General features: G+C 42.8%; 1 long non-coding RNA gene across 1 annotated transcript in view; it reads left to right on the top strand.

The window, feature by feature from the left end:
* Positions 1-8,660: 8,660 nt before the first annotated feature.
* LOC139437492 (uncharacterized) overlaps positions 8,661-19,145 on the top strand; it is a 91,074-nt gene continuing 80,589 nt past the window's right edge. Inside the window, exon 1 of the long non-coding RNA XR_011647297.1 lies at positions 8,661-8,780. This is a non-coding gene — a long non-coding RNA (uncharacterized lncRNA). The remainder of the gene's footprint in view (positions 8,781-19,145) is intronic.

The following is a 19,145-nucleotide window of genomic DNA, read 5'->3' on the forward strand; positions in this document are numbered from 1 at the left end:
GCCCCAGGAAGTGAGGAACCCCGGAAGCCTGAACCCTGGCAGACATCAGTAGCCTTCTTGCCCAAACATGTGGGAATAGACTTTGGTGAGGGAAGTAACTTATGCTGACAATTCCTAAAATGCTCAGTCAGTACCACTGTATATTCTCCCATTGAGGAAGCTGACACGACAGGATGAAGAGGTTTCAGAATCAGTGGAACTAACATCTGAATCCTAAAATTATCTCCTATTAATTGGTTTAATGTAAAAATTCCTGAACAAATGCAATGTCAGAAGGTCCAGGAAGGCATGCAAGGACGGGATCTTAAGCATCAGGGCTCCCTGAAGGGCCCTTTCCAATCTGAAATGCTGATTCTTCTCCCGGCATTAATTTTTAGGCCAGTAAAAATAATTTATTGGGAAATTGGGGGAAAGAACAGAACTTGCTGAGAAATGGGAGAGAAGGACGGAAACAAATCAAGCTTTGGTGTGGGCTCCTCTAGGAAGAGCGCCTCCTGGACTTTTGAGGAAGCCTGCCCTCTCCTTCTCCATGGGGCTGAGTAGCTGCACACCAAGGAGCACTGCACACCCATGAAGAAATGGAAGCCCTTGTAATCCTGTCACTTCAGCATGTGAAAACTCATCCATATGTGCACCTGGCTGCCTGCCCAGAGAGCACAGAAACATCCTTGGGCTCAGGGTCTCCTGTACCACTATGAGGAGCAACTCAAAGTGATGCATTCAGGAGGCACTGAGGAGCAAACTGAAACCTGACTGCCTGGATTCAAGTCCCAGCTCCTACACCCACTAGCCATGTGACCTTGAATGACTTACAACTCCTGTGCCTCAATTTCCTCAACCACAATGTGACAAGAGTAGAGTAAGCACACACTAAATGATGGCTACTATTGTTGTTGCTGGTGTTGTTCAGAAAGTTTTGTCCAATCCAGGGCACTTCTCACAATGTCTTTTCATCACAGTGTATATGAGAGTATTCTCCTCCTTCACTCCAATTATAAAACTATGCTTTCAACCAAGCTCAGAAAAATAAAAATAAGAAACTAGACTTCTCAAACCAAAGGACTTACATTAACTATTTCCTAACATGATGATAGGAGCAAAAACCAATAAGCTCTCACAGAATTCACTCATGAATAGGAGGAAGCTAATTTAAATAAGAAGTTTAAATGAACTCATTTCCACAAAAAAAAAAAGTATTCTTATTATTTGACATAAGCATGGTAAACATTCTCCCAACTATGAGATAGGCATGGGTTTCACTTTTTAAAGATATAATATATGCATTTCCACTGATTAGTTTCATAATATTTCAGATTAGTTTTACTGTCAAAAAACATCCCATTTAAATATCAATTCAACTTTTAAATCATTAGGGAGTAAAGTATCATTGATTTAAATATACATTCATGATTTAGGGATGACATTGTCACCAAATTTCTTTAGAGACAGAATATTAGCAATAGGGATAGCTAATATTTATTACACACCAATTAAGTATTTAAGAAGCTAGATGCTATTTTTATATGCTAGCTCATCCGTTTAATCCTTTGATGGAGGTTGTTAGAGAAAAAATGGAGCTCACTGAGACATGGAGACTGACAGGATTGCAGGAAGGAAGTTGATTGGGAAGCTCTCCCAATGGAGGGGACTGTAGAAAGACTTCAGTCCGCATTTGGCAGAGGGGGTCATGAATCTATGCAGTACATCTATAGGCAGGAACATGCTTAGCCAATGGGAGGGTTGGGGCTTGGGTAAGACCGAGGGCCAATAGGGATGGCCAGGGGGGTGGTCTGCTAGTGGTAGTGAATTCTAGGAGTGTGGGAGGGGTTGGTGGTGTCACGTGGCTCCTTTGTCTATTCTGGTGGGTAAATGAACTGTATCTGAACATGTAGGCTCTGGATGGGGGCTGTTCTAGGTCACGGGAATTCAAGTCACTGTTAGCCCTTGTAAATAGTGTGATCAGTTCATTATTAAACACCTTGTAAGGGAGAAATCTCTACAGAGGTTCAGGCCCCTTTTATACAAAAATCTCAGCCTTGAGGTGGATTGTTAAATGCTTCTGAGGGCTGATAGATAGCACCCATGTGAGATTTTTAGCACAAAAACATAGAGGACTGTACTTCTCAAATTTTAATATGCATGTGAATCATGAGGGGTCCCTGAAGTAATATGCGGGGTTCAAGCCACGTTGTGAGGGAGGATCAATGTGTGCAGAGAGGTGGGAGTGTGGTCAAACATGTCTGTATCTGCAAGTAAGCAGAAAGGAACTGATGTTCTGACAAGAAGGAACTCTAAGAACATCCTCCTCAAAGAACTTCGTGCCTGATAGCCCCTGCTCTGAGAACAATGACCTAGTTAACTGCTTTATTATTTTTTAAAGATTTATTTTATTTTTTTCTCTCCCCTTCCTCCCCCACCCCAGTTGTCTGTTCTCTGTGTCTATTTGCCTCATGTTCTTCTTTGTCTGCTTCTGTTGTTGTCAGTGGCATGGGAATCTGTGTTTCTTTTTGTTGTGTCATCTTGTTGTGTCCACTCTCCCTGTGTGCAGTGCAATTCCTGGGCAGGCTGAACTCTCTTTCACACTGGGCAGCTCTCCTTACAGGGTGCACTCCTTGCATGTGGGGCTCCCCTACACAGGGACACCCCTGTGTGGCATGGCATTCCTTGTGCACATCACCACTGCACGTGGGCCAGCTCCACATGGGTCAAGGAGGCCCAGAGTTTGAACCACAGACCTCCCATGTGGTAGAAAGATGCCCTAACCACTGGGCCAAGTCTCCTTCCCTTAACTGCTTTAAATAAAGCTTGTGGTGCCAGCTCGGGGCCTTGGCTTTGCCATCAACTAGCCCTGGCCCACCTGATCCCCTCTAATCTTGTCTTTGTCTCTATGTATCTTTCTTCAGCTCCTGTCACCTCCCCTCAGGTTCTCAGTTCACCCAAACAGGTTGCAGCAAATCACCTGGGGAAACTTCCTATTATGATTCAAAAGTCTGGGGTGAGGTGTTTCTACAATCTCTCAGAACTTGGTGAGGCTTCTGGTCTATGGAATACATTTTGAACAAGGATCAACTGGATGTAATAGGCCACAAGTCATATGTGCAAAAAATCTTCTTAAAAATTCAAATTTTAAAACATGAGTTTTCTCAAAAATCACAGGATTAGAATGAGAAATATTCATATTTCTTGTTGGGATTCTGAAATATATAACACCATAGAACTATTTTATAGCAACTTCTTGTTTTCTTTTCCAGTTTAAATTTAGAATCCAATTTCTTGTTGTTTTCCTGGGGGTGGGGATGGGGGTGGGGTGTCCCCTAAATCCCCTGATTTTTATCAACGCTGAAAGGACAAGTACATGGAAAACTGTTGCATGCTGCCATACCCTCATACAGGTTCCTTCTCTTCTCTCACCCATGCATAACAGCTCACTTTTAAAGTTCTAGAGATTAGACAACTGGCAAAGTCAGGCTGTATCTAAAGAGCTGGGCCTAGAAGTTCTCCCAGATGAAAGGCAAGCTCTACAACAAAACAGTACCTTCCCAAAAGGCAAGAATAAAACCACTGGCTTCCATCCCTGACCTTAGGTGACACACTCCCAGCAATAAGATGATAACATTTGTTTGTACAATATTTTGCATGATAGTTTGGTTCAACTTTGCCAGTGCCGGGTTCAATTTACCTTTAAAAGGCCACTGGCTAAACAAAGCAAGTTTACTGAAGGACGTGTGGTCCACCTGGGCCCCTCATCCCCATTCTTTTTGCTAACAGCAACACCTTACTACCAAAACAATACATAGCTGAGAGCATTCCAGCTTGTTGTAAAGGGTCAGTTTAAAATTTTACACCTGCCCTTTTGTCTTTCCTTAGAGTCCTTCAAAACTACTCTCCAGTCACCAGCAGAACAAGCCTTTTACCCAGGAAAGAGATAAAACAGTCTGTGATTCTGCAACCTACAAATTCCTACAAATTCTGAGACCTTTATTTAAAAGGTGCTGGCGCATTACATTATTCCCAAGGATTGTTCATTTGTGCACTCACATAAGCTGTTGATGGCCTACCTGTGAGTTGGAACATAAGGGCACTTTTTTTTTTAAAGGTTAAGGTAGGTATTCATCACAATTCATTTGAAGATGCCTCTTTAGATGTGGCAAAATGGAGTCAGGCTGACCCCTAAGCCATAAGACTGGCATCCTTACAAGCAAAGGAAACTCAGACACACAAAATCAGTAAAAGCCCCAAATCAGGGAAGCCAGTAGTCACAAAAGAGAAAAGGTGGAACCATGTGATAGAGGCAGAGATTCCAGATAAGGAACCCCACGTCCACAGCAAGCAGCAGCAGAATATTGCAATGTCAGGGAGAAGGTGTGTTCTGTTGAGATCTTTATTGTGGAATTCTAGCTTCCAAACCTGAGGCAATAAGTTTCCAATCCTTAAAACAACCAGCTTTGAAGTATTTATAGTATCAGCCTTGGTGTATTTGATACCAGAAAGTGCTGTGCCTTTGTTACATATACCTAAAACTGTGAAAGTTATTTAGGAATTCAGTAATTGATAGATCCTGAATTTTTCACAAGTTGTGGGTTTATAGAACCATCATGAATAAAATAAAGGATTCCCCATTCTGTGTTCCCTTATTCTAATTATTTCATATTAGTGAGATCATATAAGATTTGTCCACCTGTTTCTGGCTTAATTCTCTCAACAAGCTGTCTTCAAGGTTCTCTCTGCTGTCACATGAATCAGGACTTCTTTTTCTTTTTATGACGGAATAATAGTCCATTTGATGTTTTCTTTTTTTAAAATTTGTTTCTCTCCCCTTCCCCCCCCCCAGTTGTCTGTTCTCTGTGTCTATTTGTTGCATGTTTTTCTTTGTCAGCTTCTGTTGTTGTCAGTGGCATGGGAATCTGTGTCTCTTTTTGTTGTGTCATCTTGCTGCATCAGTTCTCCATGTGTGTGTGGTGCCATTTCTGAGCAGGCTGTACTTTCTTTCGTGTTGGGTGACTCTCCTTATGGGGTGCACTCCTTGCACATAGGGTGCACTCCTTGTGCATGGGGCTCCCCTATGCAGGGGGGGGGCACCCCTGCATGGCAGGACACTCCTTGCATGTATCAGCACTGCACGTGGGCCAGCTCCACATAGATCAAGGAGGCCCAGGGTTTGAACCTCTGACCTCCCATGTTGTAGGTGGATGCCCTATCCATTGGGCCAAGTCTGCTTCCCTTTATTCAACTTCTTTAGGAACTGCCAAGCAGTCCTCCACAGTGACTGTACCACTCTGTATTCCCACTGATGAATAAGTTTTCCTATCTCTCCACATCCTCTCCATGACTTTAGTTCTCTGTCTTTTTAATACTGGTCATTCTGATAGGTGTGAAATGATACCTTATTGTAGTTTTGATTTGCATTTTCCTAATTATTAGTGATGCTGAGCATTTTTTCATGTGTTTTTTTTTTTGCCATTTGTATTTCTTCTTTGGACACATGTCAATTCAAATCTTTTGCCCACTTTTTAATTGGGTCATTTGTCTTTTTATTGTTGAGTTGAAACATCTCTATATATCCTGGAGATTAAACCCTTATCAGACAAATGATTTCCAAATATTTTCTCCCATTAAGTCGGCTGCCTTTTCAGCCTTTTGACAAAGTTCTTTGAGGTGCAAAAGTGTTTAATGTTGAGGAGGTCTTATTTATCTATGATTTCTTTTGTTGTGTGTGCTTTGGATGTAAGGTCCAAGAAACCACCGCTGATCACTAGGTCTTGAAGATGTTTCCTTACATTTTCTTCTAGTAGTCTTATTGTCCTGTCTTTTATATTTAGGTCTTTAATCCATTTTGAGTTGATTCTTGTATAGGGAGTGAGATAGGGGTCCTCTTTCATTCTTTTGGTTATAGATTTCCAGTTCTCCCAGCACCATTTGTTGCTGAGACTGTTTTGTTTCATTAACATGGATTTGGTAGGTTTGTCAAAAACCATTTGGCCATAGAGATGATGGTTTATTTCTGGACTTTCAATTCTATTCCACTGATTGATCTGTCTACCTGTATGCCAGTATCATGCTATTTGACAACTGTAGCTTTGTAATGTTTCAAGGTCAGGCAGAGTAATTCCTCCCTGTCTCTCTTCTTTTTTAGAATGCTTTTGGTTTCTCACATATACTTTCCCTTCCAATTGAATTAGGTAATTGCCTTTTCTAGTTCTGTAAAGTAGGCTGTTGGAATTTTGATTGGTATTGAATGAACAATGGACTAAAATTGACTCATTATTATTCTACTAAGACTTATTATTCTAGCAATTGAAGAGCTCTTTTCATTGATGTAAAGGCAGTGGCCACCAAAGGTTCTGAAGAGGGGAGAGGGAAGAATAGGTGGAATTTGGGGGCATTTTGGGGACATCAGTATTGTCCTACATGGCATTGCAGTGATGAATACAGGCCATTGTATATTTTGTCATAATCTACAAAATTATGCAGGACAAAGTGTAACCTATGTTGTAAACTTTAGTGCATGGTTAGCAGCAATTCTTCAGTATGGGTTCATCAACTTTAACAAATGTACCACACTAGTGAAGGATGCTGTTAATGTGGGAAAATATGGGAGGTGAACAGAGTGGGGCATATTGGAATTTCTTATATTTTTATGTAACATTTATGTAATCTAAAGCTTCTTTAAAAACTAAAAAAAAAATATAAAAATAGTCCCTGTGCATAAAAAATGTTTCAGATTTCTGTGGAATTAAGGAAATCTCACTAACATAGAATAATTGAATAATGTTGAAGATGACCTGACCTGAGTCTGAAAACACTGCTACGATATACTGAACACAGCTGTGTTCTGTCATGTGACAGTGAATATGGGGAAGTAGGTCAAAACTTTTTCTCCTTTCTTCTCTGTTCACATAGTCATTTTACCATGTAACACTCTTTATCCAAAATCTATGCTAACCAGCACTGCTTCTGAAACACAGTTGGTTCCATCTGAGTTAGGGCTTCAGTATGGCTTATGGCTCCTTGGCTTTAAGACTGCACATGTGACAATCTGAGGCAGTCTAGTAAAACAGGGAATTGATAGCGGATCTGGAACCTGACAGAAAGCTGCCACCATTAAACACATGTCCTTCGGTGCCCCCAAAATGGCTGCTGGAAGACCCTTGCTAGAAACTCCCATTCAGAACGAGATTTCCTCTGGAAGCCAGGAGAAGCCCCAGATATTCACCTCTTTGGCTGACTAATACAGCGGGTATGTGCATGCTTAAAGAAAGTACCAAGAAGGACTGCAGGTAGTGATGTGAACAGACATATGCACACCTATGTTCATAGAGGCATTATCCAAACTTGCCAAAAGTTGGAAACAAACCCAGTATCTACCTACCCATGAATGGATAAGGAAACTGTGGTATATACACACGATGGAATATTATGCAGCTGCAAGGAGAAATGAAGTTATAAAATATTTGACAGCATGGAGGAACCTGGAGGACATGTTGAGTGTAGCATGACAGACACAAAAGGACAAATACTGTATGATTGCATTACTATGAACCAAATACATTGTGTAACATATTATATGATTTGAAAAAAATTTATGTGTATTCAGTACATTTGAGAAATGTATGCTTTTATTCAACTGTGTTTTCTTTTAATTAACTATTGTTTATATTTTCAATTATTAAATGTACAAAATAAAGTTAAAAAGATACTTCATGATTCCATTGATATAAAATGTAAACATAATTCAATTTATAAAGATGACCTTTGATTAGTGGTTATGGATGGCTAGGGAAGGCATGCTAAGGGGTGTGGAGTAATGAAATAATTCTAAAAGTTTTTGTGATGATGAATGCACAACATTGGAATTATACTAAAAGCCACTGACTATACACTTTAGATGTTATGGTATGTGAACATGTCTGAATAAAACGACTAAATAAATAAATAATTGTGCTAGAATGGCCAGAAATAGCAGCTCTGTAAGGCAGGGGAACAGAGAGAGTGAGGGATGAAGAAGTCTGTTTTTTGCTTATTCTTATTATTGAAATAATGATAACGCACTCCTAATGATGAAGTGATACCCGCACAACTCCGATATACCAAATACCGTTGCTTGTATTCTTTGGATGTATTGCATGATTTATTAACATATACGAATAAAATAAATTTGGGAAATAAATTCTCCCCAGAACGCAGGCCAGGGGCCAGCACTCCTCAGGCTCCTCAGAGGAGCCAGCCCCCAGCTCCGGGAGAGAGGAGCAGGGACGACAGCCTCGCTCGGGGCCAGGCTCGGCTGCGCCGGGACAGAGGCCCCTCACACCGCGCTTCCAGCAGCCCCCAAGCAGCCGGCCTCAGTGACCCATGCCCGGGCCCAGGCCGCCTCTGGTGCACTGTGGGTGGGGACACCCCCACTTGCGGGGATCCCCTGCCCACCAGTCAGGAGCCGCCCTCACGGCGTAGGGGGAGATCGCCTTCCTTAGCGCCAGCCGGACCGCGCGTCGATTGGCTGCTGGGCGCTGTCCGTCAGGGAGATGGCCACGCCCCTTCGGGGGGCGGAGTCGGGGAACCGGTCCAGACCTGATTGGCCCTCGGGCTCTCAGGCCCTCAAGTCCCGTCGGGCCCCCGTGAGGTGGCCCCTTTAACAGCTGGCGGCGGTTGGGAGCGCGCCCCGCGGACCTACTGCGCGCTCCCGCGGCACCCCTGCGAGCCCGAGGGCAGGAGGGATGCGTTGTCGGGGCGCTGCGGGGAGCGCTCGCCCGCCCTTGGGAACCCCGTGTCCCGCCCGCGCAGAAGTAAGTCTGGGCCCCACGTGGCGTCGGATGGGCGCAGGCGGGGCCCATAGGCGCAGACGAGTGTGAGTGAGCCCCCCTTGCCGCGTGAGGGGCGCCCGTCCCTCGCCCACGGAGATCCTGCTGCTTCGCCTGCGGGGGGGCGGGGTCCTTCGGGGCCGGTGGGAACCAGGCAGGTCGGGCCGTGTGGCGGCTGCTTCCGCGAGCGGCGCGGGCCGGGCGGTGGCCTTTCGGTGGTCCAGGCCCAGCGCGGTGGGCCTGGGGGGGGGCGGGCCGAGTCAGAATAAGGGAGGGCGGCCCACACTCCCCCCACGGACCCTCCTTCCCCACTTTCCCTACCCCCCCTACTTTCCCTACCCCTATGGTCGCTCCACCCCACTATTCCTCCCCAGGGGCCCTCTGCCCCCATGGTCCCTCCCCCCCACTGTTCCTCCCCTCAGGGGCCCTCTGCCCTCCGTAGTCCCTTCCTGCCACCGTCCCTCCTCCCCCGCATGGTCCCTCCTCCCCTACATGGCCCCTCCTCCCCCAGTACCTCTACCTCCACGGTTCCTCCTCCCCCCAAACTGACCTGTCCCCAGTCTTGGTCCCTTCCCACCCCCCACTATCCCCCCAACACGTTTCCTCCTCCTCTTTACAATTTACGCCCCCACTGTCCCTCCTCCCCCATCCTTTGCCCCAGGGTCCCTCCCCCCACAGTCCCTCCTTCCCTCCTTGGTCCCTCCCCCATGGCCCCTCCCCCGTCTCTTTCCTCCCCCTCCTCAGTCCCTTTCCTCCCCATCCCTCTTCCCCCCATGGCCCCTCCTCTGCCCACAGCCCCCCTCCCTCCCCACATGCCCCCTGTTTCCCCGTTGTCCAACCTGCAGCCCTGCCCCCTGCCCTCCCTGCCTACCCTCCCAGGTTCCTGGGGGCCTCCCCTTTCAGCTCTCCCTTCCCACGCCCTCCACTTCACATTTGCCTCCAGGCCCAGGCTGCTACTCTTTCTTCTTCTCCCCTGGATAGGGCCTGCTGGTGCCTGTCCACAGCGTGACTTTTACAGGGGAACTGATCTGCTCCCTGGGGAGGGGCCCTGGGAAGGCCCAGGGGGCGGGGAGCAGGGCTGACACCCGGTGTGTGCCCTCAGGGAGCACAAGGAATGGGGCCCTCTCCTGTGAGGGGCCTGGGGGCAGGTTTCTGCCCAGCCCGGGAGTTTTGCAGGGACCTCAACAGTTTACAACTAAGAGTGTGTATCCAACCCAGAGGTCTGCGGGTGGCGCTCTTCCTCATCATAGGCTTTTGCATTCTTTGGGTCCAAGCCCTGGTGAGCCACTTGAGACTTTCATTTTCTCTCTTCCTCCCGTTTTACTCCTTTCTGCTTTCCGGGAGTACACGCGGCAGGCGAGGTCTGTGGTCTAGGAGCCGGCTCCCATCGCACCCCTCCTGGCTGTGCTGCCCTGGACGCCCTGGGACAGCCTGAGCCAGGACCTTCCTCAGAGCTCCCATGGCCCCAGGGAGGCTTTTCCTTTTGGTAGTGGGTTAAAGCTTTTCTTAAAACTTTGATTTGTTGGAGTAATGCTGGGTGGAAATGGTTTGTGTGTCTTGCTAAGATGCTAGCTTGCGAGGGCCGGAGGAGGTTGGCTGGCCAACAGGGGCTACCGGATTTGGGTGCCTGCTAGGGTGCACTGCACAGAGTGGGAAAGGGCACCTACTAGGGGCTGCTGAGGGAGCCCAGGGCTGTGCTGAGCATTTCAGGAGCTCCAGGGCACCTCTGCTTGGCAGAGGGAGTGACCCAGGTGCCTTGGGGACACCATTCTAGCCCTGCTGTGTCTGCCAAGAGCCGTCACCCAGCTGACCTTAAAGGAGCCGGCTGCAGAGGAAGCCTCTGCGCTTACTGTTCTCAGCCTCTTAGAAGAGTTGGTTCCATTCCAGGGAAGCAGTTCAGAGCTGTGGAGCAGCTGCTCTAGTTAAGACAGATGTGCTGGACCTCCTCACCCCCACCCCCTTCTTTTGACCCCTGCGCTTCCCCCTGAGCTTCTGAAGGTGGTTTTCACACGATTGCCACCCTGGAAGGGGGAAAGCCAGACAGAGCTGCTGGGCACAGATGACTGCCATTCTCCTAACGCACTGTCACTCAGCCGACCCTAAGTGTGACGAGGAGGAATACAATGTTGCTCAGTGGAAAAATCTGGGGAGGTTTTATACTAAAACCTTAACAATGAAATCTTTGGATGAGGATTAGAAGAGTTTTTCTTTTTTTAAAAAACTAATTTTATTGATACATGCTTATATGTTTTTAACAAATCAACTTTATTGGTATACATTAATAAAACAACAATTCATTTACAGTGTACAACCAAAAAAAGTGCACAACCAGTGGTATTTGATATAATCACATAGTTGTGTATTCATTACCTCAACCATCATTAGAACATTTTCATTATTTGAATAATAAATAAAAATTAATAAGGAAATTCCTCACCCCTTGATCTCTTTGTTTCCCCTGCTGAACCGCTGCTATTTTTTTTTGCTGTTCTTACACAATTATTTACTTAAGTTTTACTGAGATATATTCATATACCATACAATCTATCTGAAGTGTATAATCAGTGGCTTTTAGTATTATCACAATATTATGCATTTCTCACCATCAAAAATTTTAGAACATTTTCAGTACTCTAGAAAAAAACGCACAACCCTTAGCAGTCCTCCCCAGCCCTACATAACTACTAATTGAACTTCAACTTTATAAATTGATTTACATTTACCTTTTATATAAATGGGATCACACAATTTGTAGTATTTTGTGTCAGGTTTCTTCACTTAGCATAAGTGATATTGTTACCATCTTTTGTTAACATACATTTGTTCAATTTCAAAGAAAACAGGCATATATGCAACTTTATCCATATTCATATATTTTACACACGATTTTATTATGCTAAAAAAAGCTTGTTTTCTATATCTCTTTTTTTGGTATTTATTTTTCTTGAGTAAAGGATCACTTTTTTTGTGACTAAGTTCTTTTAATACAATATTTTCAATATATGATACATCTATGCTGTAGCATTATCAGTACTGGGGTCACATTTTAAAGTCTCTGATTTTTCAACTCTTCAGTGTAACCTCACTTTTTTTTAACTTTATTTTGTACATTTTAATAATTGAATATGTAAACAATAATTTAAAAAGAAAAGGAAAACACTGTTAGATAAAGATACCATTTCTCAAATAAATGTACTGGATACATATTAATTTTTTTGAATCAAGCAATATGTTACACAATATATTTGGTTCATAGTCACACAATCATACAGTATTTGTCCTTTTGTGTCTGGCTTGCTTCACTCAACATAATGTCCTCTAGATTCATGCTTGTCATATGCTTTATGGTTTCATTTCTTACAGCTATGTAATATTCCATTATGTGAATATACCACAATTTATTTACCCATTCATCAGTTGATGGACGCTTGGGTTTTTTCCAACTTTTGGAATCACGAATACTGCTGTAGTGAACTTTGGTGTGCAGATGTCTGTTGGTGTTAGTGCTTTTAGTTTTTTCTGGATATATACCTAGTAGTGATCTTGCAGGGTCATGTAGCAAGTTTATATTCAACTTCTTTAGGAACCGCCAAATGGTCCTCCATAGGGGCTGTACCATTCTGCATTCCCACCAACAGTGAAAAACCAACTGTTCATTTCTCTCTACATCCTGTCCAGCAATTGTGGTTTTCTATCTGTGGCAGGGGGTGATCATTTGTATGGGGTGTCAGTGATGGGGAATAAATAGGAGGAGGCTCACCTGGGCATACATAAAAGGCATATAAATGTGTTCAGATGTTCATGGGGCATTGCCGTGGTGGGTGGAGACTCATATAATTGAAGGAATATCCAAGTCCCATCCTGGGGAGCTCTGCCACATTCTCTAATAGGTCAGCAAGAATCCCCCAAATACAGGGTCAATGACTAGTGAAAGAGGATGGCCTACTTATGGGTCTTTGATATTGATGACTATAAGAACCTTTACTCCTAAGTTGAAACCCAGCCTTGTACTATAGGGTGCTAAGAGTTGCCTTCTGGGAGCTTCCTTTTTGCTCAAATGTGGCCTTTCTCTAAGCCAAACAGTGTATAAATACATTATTTTCACCCAGTGTAGGACATGAATCCTGGGGATGAGCCTGTCTGGCACCAAGGGATTATTATGAAGCACCAACTAGCAATGCAATTGGGAAAAGCCCTTGACCAAAAGGGGGGAAAGGTCAAGACAAATGAGTTTATAAAGCTAAGAAACTTCAAAGTGAGTTTCTGCACATCTCAGCAGGATCTTATTGACTGCCAAAGTAGGTACTATCCCAAATTTCAGGGCTCCTGAGGGTTCTGGAGATATCCAGACACTATAGTTATCATTAGAGCAGTTTCATTATCTCAGGGATAATAATAAAAAACAAACAAATAAAATCCACCACCCCTCAATCTTTCTGTGCTTTCTTTGTTGTCCACAGCTCCCCTTTCTGGCTTATTTTGCACAAATACTTTTTTCTTTCATCTACAAATTGATTTCTATTTACATTTTATATAAATGGAATCATACACTATATTACATAATACTTTGTTCATTGTAATGCAATTTTCCTGTATTTGTCCTTTTCTGTCTGGCTTGCTTCACTCAACGTACTGTCCTCCAGGTTCATCAATGTTGTCAATGTTATGACTTCATTTCTTCTTACAGATGCATAATGTTCCATTATGGGAATATACCACAGTTCAATTATCCATTTATCAGTTGATAGACACCTTGGTTGTTTCCAGCTTCTGGCAATTGTGAATAATGCCACTATGAACATAGATGTGCAGATGTCTCTTCACGTCACTGCTCTCACAGCTCTCAGTTCTTCTGTGTATGTACCCCATAGTGGTATTGCCAGGTCATGTGGGAAATCTATATTCAACTTCTTTAGGAACTGCTGAACTCCACAGTGGCTCTACATTCTGCATTACCAACAACAGTGAATAAGTGTTCCTATCCTTTCCAACATTTAGTTCTCTGACATTGAATACTTTTTCATATGTTTTTTGCCACTTGTATTTCTTCTTTGAACAAATGTCTATTCATGTCTTTGGCCCATTTTTAATTGGGTCATTTGTCTTTATATTGTTGAGTTGTAACATCTCTTTATATATCATGGATATTAAACCCTTATCAAATATGTGATTTCTGATTATTTTCTCCCATTGAATTGGCTGCCTTTTCACCCTTTTGACAAAGTCTTGTGAGAAGCAAAAGTATTTAATTTTGAGTAGTTCTGAATTATCTGCTTTTTCTTTTGTTGTGTGTACTTTGGGTGTAAGGTCCAAGAAATCACCATGTACCATGAAGTCTTTAAGATATTTCCCTACATTTTCTTCTGTCGTTTTATGGCCCTGCCTTTTATATTTAGGTCTTTGATCCATTTTGAGTTGATTCTTGTATAGGGAATGAGATAGGGGTCCCCTTTCATTCTTTTGGTTATAGATATGCAGCTATCCCTGTACAATTTGTTGAAGAAACTGTTTTTTCCTGTTAACATGGACTTAGTAGATATGTCAAAAACTAGTTGACCATAGAGGTAAGGGTTTATTTCTAGACTTTCAATTCTATTCCACTGTTCAATGTGTCTCTCTTTATGCCAGTACCATGTTGTTTTGACCACTGTAGCTTTGTAATATGTTTGAAGATCAGACAGTGAAATTCCTCCTATATTATGCTATAGTATATATATACTATACTTTTTTAGAATACTTTTGGCTATTCAGGGGTACTTTCCCTTCCAAGTGAATTTGGTAATTGCCTTTTCTATTAATGTGAAGTAAGCTGTTGGAATTTTGATTGGTATTGCATTGGATCTTTAAATCAGTTGGGTTAGGATTGACATCTTCATAATAGTCTTCCAATCCATGAACATGGAATATCTTTCCATTTGTTTAAGTCTTTCTAACATTTCTTTTAGTGTTGTTTTGTAGTTTTCTGCTTATAGGTCCTGTACTTCTTTGGTTAGATTTCTAGGTGTTTTAGTCATTTTGTTGCTATTGTTAGTGGAATTTCCCCCCAATTTCCTCTTCAGATTATGCAGTACTAATGTACAAAAACATTACAGATTTCTGCATATTGAAATGTATCCTGCCACTTTGCTGAACTCTTTAGCTCAAGTAGCTTTGTTTTGTAGACATTTCTGAATTTTCTAAAAATAGGATCATGTCATCCACAAATAGAGCTTTGTCCCAGCCCGTGGGACAGTAACGAGGGCTCGAAACCTGCCGAGAAAGAATGGTGGGACAAGAGACATGAAGAATGACAGCAAGACAGTGTTCTGATCAAGCTACGAAATTTTTATTGAGGGAACAAAGCATATATACTCTTGGGAGGGGGAAGGGCGGTGGGTGGAGGTGGAAGCTAGGGATTGGCTATTTCTGTTGCTGAGGTAGAAGGCAGACTTCAGTTTCATGCCTTGCACCTGGGCACTATCTTATCAGTCTGGGCAGTGGTGGGAAACGGAGAACAAAGGAGCAGGGGGGGAGAACAAGGAAGTGGGCTCTGCTCTGGTGGCCATGTTGCCGGCATTGCTGAACTCAGTGTATACTCGTATTGACCGCTCCCAACATCTCCTCCCTTTTTCTTTTATTAGCACAGTACGGCTAGCTGAGGGAAGTAGAGGCCTCATTTCCCTGATGCAAATGGCTCTGATTTTTTCAGGAAGGGGTTTTATGGAGGGGGGTTTGCATAGGTAAATGCGGTATTCTCTTTGGCCCCACAGTTGCGCCTGTAGGCTGCCTTCAGCATCCTGTACAGGCACAATGCGATACGAGTTTGCGCCTGTTTTTGGTTGCCTTCTAGGTCTTATTACCTATTTTTGGCTGCCAACTGAACTTTGTTTGAGCCATACAGCTGCGCCTGTCTTAGGTTGTCTCCTGGGAGATCTTACCTGTCTTTGGCTGCCAGCTGGAGAAGCATTTTGCCTAGCGACCCTTAAAAGCAGAACGAACCCCTCTATGAATGAGGCGTACTTTTCAGAGAACTGTTAGGTTGTGCTTACCTTTTGACTGTCTCTTGCAGTGCTGTGCCTTGCACTCAGCAGCTTACTGGTGGGGAGAGTTGGTTTAGTAGGGGAGGCAGTCTGGATGGTCCATAGATATACCCTGATCAGCAAGGTGGAGTCGGTGGTAATGCACCTGAATGGGCCTGCCAAGAGCGGAGGCAATTTGGTCTTTAATTAGCTGAATAATTCTTTTTATGGCCCAAGGTCCGAGAGACAGTATGAGAAGTATAGTTATTAATGGGCCTAATATGGGGAGGATGTAAGGAAGGATTCCATAGAATCCCCAGGAGGAGTTTCCTTGGGCTTCTCTCTCTCTCTTACGCTTTGCTAGTCCCTCTCTGAGTTGGGCCATATTGTCTCTAATAAGGCCAGAATGATCAGCATAAAAGCAGCATTCTTCCCTTAATGCAGCAAAAATTCCTCCTTCCTTAAGGAAGAGGAGGTTTAGTCCTCTGCGGTTTTGGAGGACAACCTCGGATAATGAATTTAGGGATTTTTCTAGATGGGAAATGGAGGTTTCGATGCAGGCTATATCTTCATCAATGGCTCACCTGATAGAGGAGAAAGTGTGTAGTTAGGGCTGCTACTCTGGTGCTGGCTCCAGCGAGACCTAGAAGTGAAGCGATTGTGATGGCGGTAAGGATTTCTCTTTTTTGTACATAGGCTGGTAGAAGGTGGTGCTGCCAGGAGTTAAAGAAGTGGTTATCGTTATAAAAATAAATGCGGGGGAGTATAATAGCAAGCATGCAGATTTCACGGGTGGTGTTGAGGGCTTGGATGCTAAGACATGGGGTGAGGCCGGTGGAGGAATACAGCCATTTTGTATTATGGGGTATTAAGAATATTGCACTTGAAGCCTTTTAACTTTATTTTGAACAATGCCAGACTTGTTGGCATAAAGGCAGCACTGTTCCTGCAGAGCTAGACATATTCCTCCATGTTCTGCTGTAAGCAGATTTAACCCTCTTCTGTAACACAACCTCAGCTAGAGAGTCTATTTGATCTTGAATATCTTGTATAGTGCTCGACAAAGCCTGGACATCATTAATTAATTGCTTAGATAATTTTGTATATTGGGTAAGAGCGAGTCCTAACCCCGCAGTACCAGTGGCTAGGGCTCCAGAAATGCCTAAGGTAACAAAAAGTGGAATAAGTCGCACAGCTCTTCTAGAGTGGCCGGCAATGTAGTCCATGCTGGGGATAGGTACAGGTTTAATTCTATTAATAACACTAACATCGGGGAGGAGGATGACTGGGAGGGCAGTATCCCTTCCCGCAATTCTTGTATTTTAACATTTTGCTCAACAATACCAGATTTATTTATATAGTAGCAACATTCTTCCTGGGGAAAAGGCAGGTTCCCCCTTTTTCAGCTGTAAGTCAAGGGCCTTGTGGTTTTGTAAAGCTACTTGGGCGAGGGATGTTAGTTGCTGCTGCATAGAGTTAAGAGACTGCGCACTGGATTCTAGGCTAATTTGTCATTGTTGTTCAAAGTATTGCAAGCTGATGAGGCCATGACCAAGAGCACCACGTGCTGCGGCAGCTACAGTGACTGAACCTGTGAGGCTAATTTTTTATCAATATAGGGAGGAAGGCGGCTCTCTTTGACACAGACAGGGATAGTAAAATTTTTTAGTTTGCCTTCTCCATAGTATGTTAGTTGTGGGGTAATGGCTACTAGGATGCAAGGCCTCATTTTTATAGAACAGAACATTTTTGGGTTATAGTTAATTTTCCAACCACAAACACATAAGGATCTCTTACACATGCCTGAAGATGAATTTGATTTAAATGCAGATATTGACTATTCTTACTATTATTCCCAATCCATTCTATAGTAGGAGCTATTCCTAGAAAAACTTTCCACAGATACTTCTGCTTGTGTATAGATGTGATATTACACCATGGAGAAGGGATCCATTTCCCTTTCTGTTTCCAAACACTTATTTTTAGTAAAAATTATTTTTTGTTGTCCTTTACTATTTAGACCATGCCAAATAAATCTGTCATTATATTCAATGGGACTCCCTATAGGGGCACTTTCCCACACTATTCCATAGGAATCATTAAAAATGACAGATTTTCTTCCTATATGGCATTCTTGCCATCCTTCTTTATCCCTACTGTCTTTTTGCGGACAATCATAAGTAGGATTTTTAGTTATGATTAAATCGTAAGAGGGAAATAAAGTCACAATAAACTGAGTATTATTATTTTTGAAGATAGCTATGGCCTGATTTTTAACATACATACAGGAAGGATGATTACCAATGCATAAGCGTTGATAATCAAATGGTAATATGAGATTATCGATTCTTTTTCTTAATAGGGTTTAATTGGCAATTGATTATCAATTGGTATAGGGAATATATGGGTTTTATTCAGATATATATGAAAGAATGGACTTTTCCAGGTTAACACTCTAAGTAATGGGGGGTTAGGTATATAGGCCCAATAAATGTAATTACCGGCAGCTTCCTCATTACTTACGATCACCATCATCAGAAGTTGTAGAAGACTCCATCTCTTCATTCTGGAGTTTAATCCTTTTCACAGATAACTAAATTTGTTCTCCATTTTCTGAAATGATAAGAGCATAGCCTCACCCCCTTACTATAATCCTGCCTTTTTTTCCATACATTGCTTAAAATATCTTTCCAGAATATTGGTTGATCTTCATTTCCTGTGTCTACTGTAGATGTTTGACATTTTCTAAGTGACATTCCACAGGTGTTAATGAATTATAAACATTAAGAAAATGTAAAGTAAATAAAGCTTTTGCTAATTAATCTTTTGGTGTCATAATACCATTATCTCCCCCTTTTTGTTTTAAAATAATAGTTTTTAGGGTATGATGGCTGCATTCAACTATGGCTTGACCTGTACGATTATAAGGAATGCTGGTAACATGTTCAATACCATATTTTAAACAAAGAGTCAAAGGATTTACTAATGTAAGAAGGTCCATTATTAGTTTTAATTTTCAGAGGGCATCCCATTACAGCAAAAGCAGACCAGAGGTGTGAGCGAACATGATGAAACCGTTCCTCACCTTGAGCAGTAGCCCACAAAAAATGAGAGTAAGTGTCAATACAAACATGAACATATTGTAATTTACCAAAGGATGGTATGTGAGTAACATCCATCTACCTTAATTGATTAGGAGTCAGGCCTCTGGGATTAGTCCCAGCCTGAAAAGGCACTGTAGTTAAGGGATTTTTTAACTTTGCATCAGCATACTACCCAACACCAAAGCCTGTAAAATTTTATAGATAGACTCATTAAATTTTATTTAACTCTAACTGTAAAAATTCCTTTT

This window comes from Dasypus novemcinctus, chromosome 24 (assembly GCF_030445035.2).
Source record: "Dasypus novemcinctus isolate mDasNov1 chromosome 24, mDasNov1.1.hap2, whole genome shotgun sequence".
Lineage (NCBI taxonomy): Eukaryota > Metazoa > Chordata > Mammalia > Cingulata > Dasypodidae > Dasypus > Dasypus novemcinctus.